The sequence below is a fragment of the Sinohyriopsis cumingii genome, chromosome 14 (genome assembly GCF_028554795.1).
Source record: "Sinohyriopsis cumingii isolate HCF-2022 chromosome 14, ASM2855479v2, whole genome shotgun sequence".
Lineage (NCBI taxonomy): Eukaryota > Metazoa > Mollusca > Bivalvia > Unionida > Unionidae > Sinohyriopsis > Sinohyriopsis cumingii.
Window position 1 is genome coordinate 37,885,138 of NC_142974.1, and position 14,406 is coordinate 37,899,543.

General features: G+C 34.2%; 1 long non-coding RNA gene across 1 annotated transcript; it reads left to right on the forward strand.

Annotated features, from left to right (window-relative positions):
- Positions 1 to 1,445: 1,445 nt before the first annotated feature.
- Positions 1,446 to 12,530, forward strand: LOC149783601 (uncharacterized). Its single transcript, XR_016414043.1, has 3 exons — positions 1,446 to 1,677; positions 9,345 to 9,441; positions 12,481 to 12,530. It is a non-coding gene; the product is annotated as an uncharacterized LOC149783601 (long non-coding RNA).
- The last annotated feature ends 1,876 nt before the right edge of the window (positions 12,531 to 14,406 follow it).

Consider the following 14,406-nt stretch of genomic DNA (forward strand, 5'->3'; position numbering starts at 1 on the left):
CAATGGTCAGGATTAGTAATGATGCATCATAATTATATAATCCAAATTGTCCTTGAATGCATTCGATATCCTCTTTTCGATATTTTAGATACAATTATCGCACATTTATAAGTCTAAATTTGTTTTGGATTTCGTTCATTCTGTGCAGCAATAATTATTTGTATCCAGTCAATTTAAAACAGGCCGAATCCTTCACAGATAAGATACAACACGATAATATAAATACAAGCCTCTCTTCTTATGGAACAGTATAGCGAATGTAGTAGGCACTTCCAAGATATAACATTTCACAAAAAATGAAGTCATTTATGGCTTAGAGTAAAGTAACAGAGCTAATGTATAAATTCGCTTGTAAGTCTGCTTCAACTGGAAACTGCTAAGATCAAGATCTGTCAGCGGTTAAATCGCTAGCAGTTCTGGATCTATACATTTTGTTGCAAGTACTCAGCAGAACAAGCAATACATACTCCGATCTGCCGACGCTTTAAGCGACGGTAAAGCTAAGTTGTTTACAGTTGAACCCAATTTATAAGTGAGTATCATCAGTATGTAAATTTAATTTCTTCTTATACATTCCAATAATTACCGCAGTATCGGCAAATAGTTTATACTGTGTTGCTGATCTAGCAAGTCCAACATCACGTTTTATGATCAATTGACACTACAACGTAGTTAGTACATGTATGTTTACGTTATGCCATTAGTAGGGGTACTCCAAAACAACAAGATCACCGCCGCTTCTCAGATGTCTTTATGAATCTTCCTGTCTGTTCAGGGTATTCATTCTTTCTAGTATACATGATCGACTACCATTAGATTACGGTTAGCCGTTGATTTGATTTCTAGAGGTGTATCCCTATCTAACATTGAGTAATCCCTTTTCAAAAGCACTTGAACAGATATCAAGAAGTGGTGACCCACCAAAACGTGTTGGTTAATTTTGAACCTTTCTTTGCATTGAGTTGCACTTCCTTACTTCTCTACGTTTTGCCATTCGCTGGGCTACCAGTGAATGACTGGAAGATCAGGTCTAAAATAAAATAGTGTAATTATCATTGCACCAATAATGCAAATATTCTTTTATTGTGCAAATATTACGGTATGCCACAAATTCTTTAGCAGGTCAACATAGATTTAAGAGATAAGAGACGCTACATTACTTTCGCTTGTACTATATATAAGTTTAGAGCTGAAAACTTTTCCTGTGATACAATAAACCAGAAGTCAATATTAATCTCATGTGAAGAGGTGATTCCAAAGAATATTTGTGTCATGACGAACAAAATATGCATTTGCCCGATAAAACAAAAAATATATTATTCGGAACATAACAACATTTAGACTGTGAAATAAAGTAGTGGGTACGGTCCGAGTAAACCGAACGTTTTTATAAACCGATAAAAGGGTTCGACTCGCTAAGAAAGATCGCATAATACATTGTCGACTTCATCGTAACACAACAAACATTGCTGCACGATATATTTACGATGGTACGGCACTCCTGTGGCCTTATTTTGATATCTTAAGTGTGGGCTGAATACAGCAGCCTAATTTCGTTTACAAAAACATACATTGGGAAAACCAGCTCATCAAACTTTGTTTCAAAAGATAAACCTGGAAAGTAAGGTTGTGCATCATAAATGTAATAACACGGATTGTTGGATAACTCATATAGCGGTAATCTCTCTCTCTCTCTCTCTCTCTCTCTGCATTTTAACTTAAAGACTATATCTAGATTACATTTTCATTTTAAACATTGTATCTCGACATAAAAATCCGTCGTGACGTTTTTAGTATATATATTTTCAAGAGCCAATAAGATCTACTAAGTTTACTTCAAAATAAACAGAAGAAGTTCCGTTTTTGCATCCTGTCTGAAGCGAATGAGGGAATAGAAGGACCATTTTTGGCGTAATATTTATATCGTTGAAACAGCCATGAAAGAACTCAGATATATTCAATGTTCTGTGATACAACAGTCGGTATATATATATATATATATATATATATATATATATATATATATATATATATATATATATATATGTGTGTGTGTGTGTGTGTGTGTGTGTGTGTGTGTGTGTTTTAATGGAGATATGTTATTATTTAACAGGGATATCGTTAGCTGTTTCCAAACTCGAATCCCATGTTAAAAATTGGGGCGTTGCTTGATTCAAAACATCGAGTCCCCGTCTCAGATTAATCGACATATAAATAGACAATATATGACACATTTTGTTATCGCGGCAGCAGGTAACACAGTACAACTGTGTGTACTTGATTATACTTCAGGATGTGCTGCAAAAGGAGAATTAGACCAAAGTCAACTGGTGTGCCCAGAATGGAATGAAGACAAACATAATCAAGTTTCAGGACATTTGCACTAGCCCAACCCAATCCCCATCCCCCACACAAAAACTAAAGCAAAATAAAGACACGTGGTGGTTACTCATCTTTCTTTATTTTGTTACTCTCATTTGCATACCTTGAATTTTACATTTGTCAATTAAACAAATAATAATTTCAATAACAGTATGATGTGTTGTAATATATTGTTCTATATTTACCTGAAATGAAACAAAAGATCTTACTGTAATGAATCTAGCTGTTCGTAAAACTTTCGTAAATTTTAGTAGTGTTGCAAAAATTATAGGTATAAATACTAATTATAACTTTAAATAACCACAATTTGCAAATTTTGTTTAGATCAAATATTGTAAATAATAATGCGCACAGTATTAGTGAGGTGCCTTAGTGCCTTACATTTTCATTTTGACATTAGTAAATATGAAATGATTTTCTAGATATTGACGTTTATGATACAAGTGATGTCTGCCTCTATAGAAGGATCACTTATGTACTTATACTTGACAAAAACTGATCAACCTCATTATCGGTTGAATATGAACAGGAGATAGAAACTAATATCCACAAATATGTGCTGAATATTACAACATCTGTGAAATTACAAGCATTGTGTATTGCGTAACACTTAAAAATTAACTTTGAGAAAAATTGTATCACCGTTATATTTTTTGTCTTGGCACAATTTTAACGACATACTTCTTGTTCAAAACAAATTGATATACTAATGAGAAGATTCTGCACTCCGTCCATTGGAATGGGTTTCAAACTATTTAGATATAAATTAATTGTATTGGAAACATATATTTCGTCTCTTTCCAGACTGCCCTTACTAAGTCCGAACTTTTAATTTACAATTATTTTACGTATATTTGATTTTATTTATATTTGACTTAATTTAATTGTTTGTAAGTTTTAAAATCTTTTTATTTTTAATTTCATTATGTCAATTTAATGTAAGTTTGTTTACTCGAAATTTGATATTATCCCAGAAAATTTAATTTGACCTGAATCTTTTCATCAATACCTAATATTAGAAACACTAATTCTGACTTAGTTCCTGGCCTTGAGTGGGGGTCAAGTAATCAACTTCTTTTCTTATTCATTTTTAATGTGTGAATCATAATTGCGAAATTGATGCTGTATTGGATACTTGACCCTCGACATGTAAATATTTTTTAGTGAAGCAAATAATTTTTTCTCGGAGTAAAATGATTGGATTTTATCAAGGTCATACTGCGGTTACGTGGTTTATTTTTATATGTAAACATAATCACGTAATTTTTTATCGGAGTAAAATGATTGGACTTTATCAAGGTCATACTGCGGTTACGTGGGTGTTTTATATGTAAACATAATCACATACCAGGGCATGTGTTTTGCTCAATATTCAAGTTTAAAACCATTATTTAGAGAAATAATCTCAATTGGGCTTCTAAACTCTGGGACGTAAGGTGTTTCTTTTGTTTTGTCATTTTGGGAATTACATTTTAATGTTTATTCGACTTATTTGGATTTTGAAAGATTAATTCGTTTCTCTGGAAATATTTTGAGTGCTCATGCAGAATTCTTGAACAAAGAAATTTCATTAATCCAAGCACCGGATTATTTCTTGTGTTTCTACAAGGAAATGCAGATTTCAACACAGTACAGGATACAGTATACATCATCGCCTTCCATCTTGGATTCTTCGTTGGGACTCGAACTAGAAATCATTAGAACATTTTATTATTAGGACTTCTAAAATTGTATTCGTGTATTATTCTTGGATTATTTTTGGATTTGATTTTGAAAACAGTAAGTTCTATTTCTTTAATTTTTGTAGTATATTTCCAGGGAAATAAATTATTTGTTAACTTTGGCAAAGCTTCTTGTTTTCACTCTTTTTTGTGTTACTGTTTATTCGAGCATAAACACGTAACATAAGAATTGGTCGCTTGTCCTCGGATAATCTTGAATTTTGGTTAAAATATTTCAAACGACTTTGTTTTCGAAATTTGAATTCCCCTAGTTTTTGAAATCTTTTGTGAAATCGGGAAGTTTTTTGTGAAATATCGTCAGAAGTAGAGAATTGTTTTTAAATTTTACTCAGGAGTGGTTGAGAATCTTGAATATGGAAGTACAGCTAAAAGCAAGTTGGAATCAGAGATAAGACAAGTTCAGTTTCAGATCGAAAGGATACGAATGGAAATAGAGATGGAAGCAAGACGAATGTAGTTTCGGAAATAGAGAGATGAAAGACAAATGCAGTTTCAGAAAGAGACAGAAGTAAGACCAATGAAGTTGCAAAAAGAGAGTGAGGAGAGAGAAAGGCATGTGTATTCGCGAAAGGAAGACAAAGAGAAAGAAAGACAAATGAAGTTACAAGAAAAACAAATGCAGTTACAAGAAAAACAAATGCAATTAGATAAAGAAGAAAGAGAGATAGAAATGTAATTTCAAATTTGGTTGAAAGAATTAGAGCTGGAAAAGGGAAAACGATCCCCTACTTTTGATGTTTTAAGAAATATCAAGTTAGTACCTTCTTTTCTTGAAGACGAGGTAGACAGATACTTCGCTTAATTTGACAAAATTGCTGAGAGTTTGAAGTGGCCAAGAGAGTACTAGACTCTATTACTTGAATGGGTACTCATTATTAGAGCTCGTGATATTTACATTTCACTGTCACTAGAGCTGAGTGCTGACTATGACGTAGTTAAGGACTTTATCTAGATGGGTTATGAGTTAGTCCCTGAGGCTTATCGGCAAAAATTCAGAAACTATAAAAAAAAAAAAGAAGCTGACCAGACCTATCTCGAATTTGCATGGGATAAAGCACGACAATTGGATAGATTGTGCTCTTCTAGAAAGGTTAATAAAGATTACGAAAGTCTCAGACAACTCATATTGGTTGAAGAGTTTACGAACTGTGTCCATTGTGGCATTAGGGTTTATATTGACGAGCATAAGATGGAAACCTAGGAAAATGCAGCTCGTGCCGCTGACAATTATGCTTTAGTTCATAAAGTTTCGTTTGTAAATAAGACTTATTCTCAAGTGTCTTCTGGCAGAAAAGTATTTCAGCCTAATACAAGCCCTTCTAAAACTCAGACTGGAAAAACTTCTAAAAATCAAGCTTCTGGTAAACTTGATTCAAGAACCTTGTCTCTTCCTGCGTGTAGCTATTGCAAGAAAAAAGGACACGTTATTTCTGATTGCTACAAATTGAAAAATAGGCATCAGAATCAAGACAGACGTATTCCAAATGCTCTTATTTCTAAGAGGTCAAGGTCATGGTCATGTATTGAAAGCAATACATTTGTTGGGTCTAATAAACCCCAGTCAGACGTAATTATGGAGATGTATGAACCATTCATTTCGAAGGAATCTATATCATTCTTGGGTGATTCGGCCAATCCTATCCCTATTAAAATTTTAAGGGACACGGGAGCTTCTCAGAGTCTTTTATTGTCAGGTGCTTTTCCTTTTCCTGAGAAGTCTTCTTCTAATGAGAGTGTTCTTATTCAGGGAGTAGAGTGCGGCTCTTTTAATGTTCTTCACCATTGTGTATATTTGCCATCAGACTGGGTCTCAGGACCCGTGACATTCGGCACAGTCTCTGTTTTACCCGTTGAGGGCATCCATTTATTACTAGGCAACGACCTAGTTGGAGACAAGGTTGTGGTTAATCCACTTGTAACTGACAAGCCTTGCTTGGATCACAAAGTCGATCCAACTGAAAAAGAATTCCCTGATTTATTCCCAGCTTCTGCAGCTACCAGAGCTATGGCAAAGAAAGCTTTTCGGAATGACGTTGATAAGGAAAGTATTACTTTATCTGACACTTGTATTGGTCAGGCTTTGATGAGGTCACGTTCACTCCTTGTTTGGATCAATCAAAGGATATTGATCACAATGATCCTCTTTTAACTACTCATTCTCTTTATTCTAATCAGGGTGACAAACGACAATCAATAGTCGTCGAACAGGAAATAGATCATGAGATCTCCTGTTTGCTTCAAAAAGATATTAGTAAAACTGAAGCCACTGAAGCTCCTGTCGGTTATTTCATTAAAAATGGAATTCGTATCAGAAAATAGAGACTTGCCGAGGTACCTGCTGGTGACGAGTGGTCAGTGAATTATCAAATTGTAGTTCCAAAACCTTACAGACAGGACACACTTAGTCTGATCCATGACACTCCTTTGGCTAGTCATTTATGTATTGATAAGACTTATCAGAAGAGCTTGACTCACTTATATTGGCCAAAAATCAAGTGATGTTGGTAAATACAGTAGATCTTGTCATACTAGTCAAATGGTAGGAAAACCCGATCAGAAGATACATAGGGCTCATCTACAACCTACCATTTAGTAGACTTATGGTAGATTGTGTTGGTCCGTTACCTAAAACCATGTCAGGTAACCAATACCTGTAAACCATATTTTGTGCGTGAACAAATACAATATCTCCTTGCCTTTGAAATGCGGTTGATCATGTGTTCTGCTGCACAAGCTATTGGATTCACGCTCCTTTTTTCTTGTTATCTGGAGCATCAGGTTTCATTCTTGTAGCTGGCTGGATGCCTCCGAACTTCAATGTCCGGGTATTGTCATGATGTATTTGAAGTAATCAATTGCTAAAGACATATCTAAATTTAAAATAGTGTCTCATGAACTATCTGTAAAAGAAAATCAAAATGACGAGATATTTCTATCCAGCTTAGAAGGCAAAGTTAAACTGCATCAATAACTTTATCGGAATCTTGTAAACCTAACTTGTGTCAATTTATCGACTATTCGTGAGCACTTTTTTATATCCTATTCAGTTAATTAAAAAACACTTCTGCAGTACTTCTTCTTTGATCTCCAATGCAAAATATAACTCCATGCTGTATAGTTACCATTGTTTTTATTTGTTGTGTGACACTTCCACAATATATATTCGATTTCGTTCCGCAAAACTTTAAAAGTTTGTCTTGTATTTGCTATTGTTAGAACTTACTACCTCTAAAACTATTTTGGCTTACTTTTTTCAAAATGTGCATAGTGTACGAGTCATATTCCTACCTAAATACTGTATCTCAGCTCAACGTCACAACAAAAACATATTTTCATAAATTATTCGTATAGTTCTTCCACCGTTCATATGTTGATCTGCCTTTTGCATACATAAACGATCCGTAATAAATAAAGCGATTATCTTACGCAATACCCAGCAAAAATGTATATCTTAATATCGTTCTCAGAATCAATGTTTATAGAAAGAGCAAGACGCTACAATCCACATGTAAAATTAATCAAATGAAGTTTTGTAAATACAATCTCTCCACAAATATAATGAGTCTTAACCCTATCCTAGGAGGAACAAAACAACGTCTGAGATGTATGCAATATTTGTGCAGATGAATAGGTTTAGGGAGTTCAACATCTAAATCAATTTATGTACAACATATACTTTCGTCTGTTATATGATTAGATATAAAAAAAATAGGCACTGAAACAAAGTTGTGCGCCTTCGATATGTAGATCTGGTTCATTTGTGTGTGTGTGTGTGTGTCGGGGGGGGGGGGTACTGTTACAGGCGAAGCAAAACTTTGATTTCAGAGTAAAGCAACAAGTTTAATAAAATATTCAAGATATTTCTACATCATCGGATTTTGGCTGGAGTTTTCACCAGTCCCAAACACACGTGTTCGCCACTATTTAAATACGGTAAACCTTTTCAATAGCGATCATCAGCCATTTTATATTAAACTTTACTGGTTAGCTGTTGACTGTTAGTTATCACAGCTATCCAAACGCGATCATTTATCTTTAAAACTGGTTAAAGTACAAGCAGCAAGCCTCTAAAAAGCAGATGAGAAATGACAGCAACAACAGCAACAGACAAAATAACAACTCATTGCTATTAAATTGTGGTATATTTAAATTGTGGTTTATTTAATTTTAATCCTTTTCTTGCACCACATCTCATTAACTTTTTTTATCTAAGACCAGCAGCAGAGCTACAAATTGTTATTCGCTGCCTAGCTTGTCACTCAGCATTAAGAGGTTAATGTTAGGACTGGTCGGCCTGGTGTCAGGATAATGTGACTGGATGGGATATCAACCTACATGTCTGCGGCATGATGCCCAGTGCTAGACATCACTATAAACTGCCACATTGCAGACATCGTAGCGATATGACTGAAAAATTGGTAAAGCTACGTTGAAAATCCAAATCACACACACACACACACACACACACACACACACAAATTGTTGTTCAATGTGAGTGTTTGTACTGCGGTACGTTACACAGGTTAAGTTGGGTGGAATATAACTGATTAAGTGACACAAATAGTATAGTAAACTATTGTCAATACAAGATAACGTTAAGCTTTGATACCTAAAAACCGTTCGATTCGATTTGAAGCCAAAAACCTTGAAAGTTAACTTTATGGTATCAGTAACGGGCCTGTAAAATGTCTAATTTTTTGTGCAATTAGTAAGGATACTTCTATATAAATGAGGGTGAGCGGTGCTAAGGACAAATAGTGATATTACCAAAACAGCTATGATGTATGTATGCAATAGCTAGAAGCCCAGTGCAATATGCAGTTGATTGCATTAAATGTCAACCCAAATTAAGAAAACTAGAGATTTTTTGCAATATTCACGGGTAATATCCATAATTTATTACTGACATAATTTCAGTGACGATTAAATCACTTGTTGATATTTCATTTAACAGGGTGTTTCCATCGGTAATATTCCCTTTAGCACCTCTAAGAGCACTTGCTAAATTTTCGTAATATATTACCCTGATCTTCTATTTTAAATGTTTGAATTATTAAGATCATAATGAATTTATAAGATACCGTATTAATCTGTCCCTATTTTTAAATCTCGTGGGTGCGTGCAAATTTCGTATTGCTACATGCATTTCCAACGCTTATATTTGCTCTTCATGGTGTATTGATTAGATATGGACTTTACAATCTATTAATTTATATTCAGAATGAGACGACACACTTTATCAAACTTCCTGGAAAGGAAGGAAGGTACATCTTACATGCAGTGTATGAATTATGCATGACTCCTTATGATGGCAACTGTAAGATTAAATTCTCTCTCTCTCTCTCTCTCCCTTTGTCTCTCTCTCTCTCTCTCTCTCTCTCTCTCTCGTTTTAATTTTAAGATTGTGTGTTTGTCGGATAAAATGGCTACATAAAATTAAAAGCTATTGAGCACAATCCCACAGCCAATGTACCATATGCCTTTTTATGACCTTTCAAATATCCGACGGAGAAAATGAAAGGTCGTTTTATTTTATAATATATTTATATCGTTAACACTGTCCACATCTAGCTGAGATTTAACCAATCTTTGTTTTTTTTTTTAAAAAAGGTGCTGATTTAAGTTCGAAAGTCATCACGCACACGAACACATTTCTTAACATCTAAAGTCTCCCGTTAATTTGTCAAATATTGAAAGTCATGAATTTCCCATGTTGGAAATTAGTTAGTCCCCGTTACCATATTGATCAAATGGTGTCGGGAATTTTGTAATCACCACAATAAGTTTATGGGTTTTTTTTAATTAATTATTTTGGTGACCTAGCTAGTCAGAAAAAATATCCTCATATTATGTTAGTGATCGATCCTTTTACCTCCACCACAATATGAATAAGTGTTCGTTGTTGTGCTATATTTTGAAAAAATGATATTTACAACAGTAAGAACATTTTTAAAATAGATATATAGATAGAAGTGACATTTAAATACATGTTTTAGGAATGAAATCTAAATTAGGATACATTCTAATCGATGAACAAAGTAGCCACGCCTAAGCAAATCATTTCACGATACATACTTGTTGTTGATTACTTGCATCAACACATGGCCAAACGCTTCTTCTTTTCACTATGTTCTTTCATGTGTTGCTTCCGACCTTTCTTTTATTTCGAATTTATAAAACATCAAATGTGATCTGACATGAACAAGATTATGTAGTAAAATTTCATCAGATATATCTGGAAATGAGCTTGTTCAATATAAATCTTTCTTCTGCTGTTTGACTATCGGACTGGCCTAGATTGAATTTGCCGCTGGTTTTCTTTAGATAAATTATAGTTCCCGAATGTGTTTTGGCAGAGTATAGATGCCTCAATTATGTATTTTAGCATGCAAACAACCCTCCACAGACTAATGCAAAGCCGAAGATACTAATTCAGATCAGTACCCATTAATGAATATGTCGTTACATGTATTGTTTTAATGTATATAAATTGCCAGATCCTTGTATTATCAGATGCTTTTGTACATTATGGAATTGCCTTCACATACATGCCAAGAATGTAAACTTGGGAATTTTTTCTCTAGAGTGCACCTTATATTTTTAGGGCTGGGGTTGATGGTTATGGAGGTGGCATGATACCTGCAAAAACCGAATTGAGGCAAAGCTTATAGATTACAAGATCGCATTCATCCGAACTGATCCCAAATATTTCCTAGTAGTAGGTTTTAAATGTTTTTGTGACAGTAGTTAGTAGAATCATTTTGGCTATCATCAGACTAAAGTGATTTTGATGAAGGGTCCAGTTCAAATATTATGACTAGTGTTGACGTAAACCAATAATGAGTAGGAATTATTATGTTTACTGTTCAAATCAATCAGTGATCTAAGATGATATTTTACCAGAACTATAAGCTGTTCTCTCGTAGGAGATGGTATAATAAAGCGTTACGTTGGAGCGTTCATTAATAACAGCATTTAGTATGACAAAATAATTCATCACAAACGTATGCAGCATCGGTAGCATGCATTTTAATTGGGTCAGAATTTGTTTTCCTGTTTAACTCATGTGGGGGGGGGGTTCTAATAATTATTGGCAATTATGAATAATTTTCTTAAGAACCTTCAATTTGCACACATTTACAAGAACAACAAGATAGAGTAGAGGACTAAATAATGTTAATTTGTATGGGTTGATGGTGCTGTGGAAATTAGAGGGTACACAAATTGCAGACAAAAATGCAACTCGTTTGAAATAGTAAACTAATCCAGCTATAACCTGTTATCAGTCGCAAATTAAATTGATTACCAATCAAATCTATTTCTTAAATATTTTCCACACGGCTCGTCTGTCAATCCTATACGCATATTTACAATACCTAGTCTGACCAAATGAATCAGCCTAATGTCAAAATCAGTATTTTTTATTGTTGTTTTTTTGTTTTGCTGGGTTTTTTTTGTTTGTTTTTTTTTTCGTTTGTATATGACCTTTTGAATTAATGTAGGATTTCGAAAAGTAGTCACGCTTCAAACTGGAACTTGATCACGAAATTATTTTAATGACCAAAATCACCAATCTAACATCGATAAACTTTCATGTTCACACGCATAAGCATGTCATAGTATTCTAAATAGTCTGTATTAATGGCTATTTCTAATTGAACGATATGAGACCACAGAGAGATGTTAGCTTCCATCAAATAAGATGTAACATTTCTAGATAGAATGTAAATAGCTCAAATTCAATATTTCAAGCATTTAGTTCACTGGGACTAGAACGTCAAATATATAACATATAAGTAAAATAGATTTGTTCCAAGCATATACAGATACATGATGAGAACACGAGAAAAATAAATAATATACAATTATGTATGTTGCCATGTTTCAGGGCTGTTTCTTCAGCTTTAACTGAGAAATTGTATATTACTCTTTTCTCTCTCCAGTGTTTAACGATTATACCAATAATTTTACACAATGAGATAACGAAGGAAAAAATAATTAGGTGACATGTATTCACAGGAGCGAATTGTGCTTTTAAAAGTGTGGCAAAATCCACGCAGTAGTTGTTTTTTGGGAACTGTAACAAGATTAGGTTACATAATGCAGAGCTAGCCGAGTACCTTGCTCAATGACACGCTGTTGTAGATATCTTAGATTGATACATTTGTCCGATTCGAACCAGCTGAGTCTCATACATGATACAATTGTAAGTCATATTGTTTGATTTTGCACATTCTTTGAAACTGTTTAAATTCTATATATTTATTTTCTGTCTCATAAAATCGAGAGCAAATATCAATACTTTCTAACAGTTAACATTTAACGTGTTGCTGTAGGGTTTAACACCATTTTTCAGCACAAGATGGGCTATACATGGCGGCCAGTATAAATAGTGGAGGAAGAACCAGAGGTTCGTATTTTTTTATGCTGTCATGCACATTAATTTCGGAGTTAAGTAATTTATTTTATGTAGTTCGCAATCCCATAATACCTTAATGGAAGTGATCGATTTTGAGAAACACTGGAACTTGGAAACGGGATAAGAAATGTTAGATGGTGTTCCGGTTACCAGAACCATGTGACTAATTATACTGACCGAGCCCAAACTTAACTCAAACATTGTTAATATTCTGTGCCCGATATCTTATCAGTTTGACCAATGGAAGTAACTGAAATGCGTACAGTATTTCAATAATGGCAGAAATAAGGAAAGAAAACGAGATAAACATAAACAAGTGCATCTTTTCATCTTGTGCGTGGACGCGTGTGAATGAAGAGGAAAAGAGACGGATAGAGAAACAGATTGAAAGATAAACAAACATAAAAGTAAGTGGATATGTTATCTTTGTGCTGAAGTATCTGTGATTGTGTGTGTATGTACACATCAACACTGTGGGGTATTATTGTGTGACCTGTGTGCACACCAACATTGAGATAAGTAGTAAATAGTTGTGTATTCTCACATTGATAAAATAGCTATCGTTGTTGCTGTTGTTTTTGGTTTAATGCCATTTCTCAGCACAAGACAGTATTTATATGGCGGCCAGTATAACTGGTGAAGGAAGAACTCGTGAACGCCCGTTAAGAACAACCTACTCATGGAATGCAACTGGCAGCTTCTCACATACCTACACTGGTCGAGCCCGATGCTCGAACCAGATCGGACAGAGGTGAGATGGCAGTGATTGGTAAAGGCGATCGCTTTAGACCGTTCGGCTATTCTGGGACCCAAGTATATATCGTAAAAACTTATAAAAATATTGTTACGACCTTGTTATTAAAATAAGCAGAAAAAGGAGTGGAAGCCAACCAGTTTTCTGAGCTTTAAAATATAATTTATTTCCCTAAAATCCAAAGTAACAGAGTAAAATAATTTTTAGTATGGCGAATGAAATCCTAAACAGTCATAAATGTTCTTTCAATTCCAAAAGTATCGAACAATCAGAATGAGTTCCAGTAGTATTCCGAATAATGTTCTGTAGTGTAATGATATATCAACAGTATCAAAGAATCGCAATCATGTAATGCACAAATGTCTTTAAATGAATTCATAGTAATTCTGTTACAGTTATTCAATATCCAAATGTCTCTAAATGAATGTTAGAGCAAGGTAGTTTCAACGAATGATAAGTAAATGAATGAATCCTCTCAATATAACTGAATAACTTCAAAGACTGGTATTACTACATCCCAAATACAAAGCTCATACACAATATAGAAGCGATAATCTCAACTGTCAACAAGGCCCAGTGGGTTTCACTAACTACTTTGGAATTAGATTAGTTTGGCCTTTCAGAACTCATGTCATGAAGTTAAATCACGTGATGTTTACTTCGGATTAATAGTACAGCTCAACCTTTGAACAGTATTAATAAATGTACGCACTATACAAGAATGGCTTACCATTAGAGTGCAAACTTACGATTGATAAGAAACAATTAGTATATAATTATTAACTAAATGACCAGTACGAACTGTTCATGAAAATACTACGCATAGTACAGTTATACATAACAACATTCTTTCACAATAATCAAGATAATGAAGTTTATCTGCAACACATTTATATACAACAGCAGCAGGCAGTTGTCGACGCCAAGTGTCCTGAAAAACAGGACAATTCACACTAATCGACCACGCTGCTGGGAGGTGATGACAACAACGGTCTCGATCACAGACCCACAAAACCTTGAATAATTTATCATAATTGCTTTGTGCATGTCTACTTTGTTTCTGATATAACAATTTATCAGCATATGTACACACACACACACACACACAC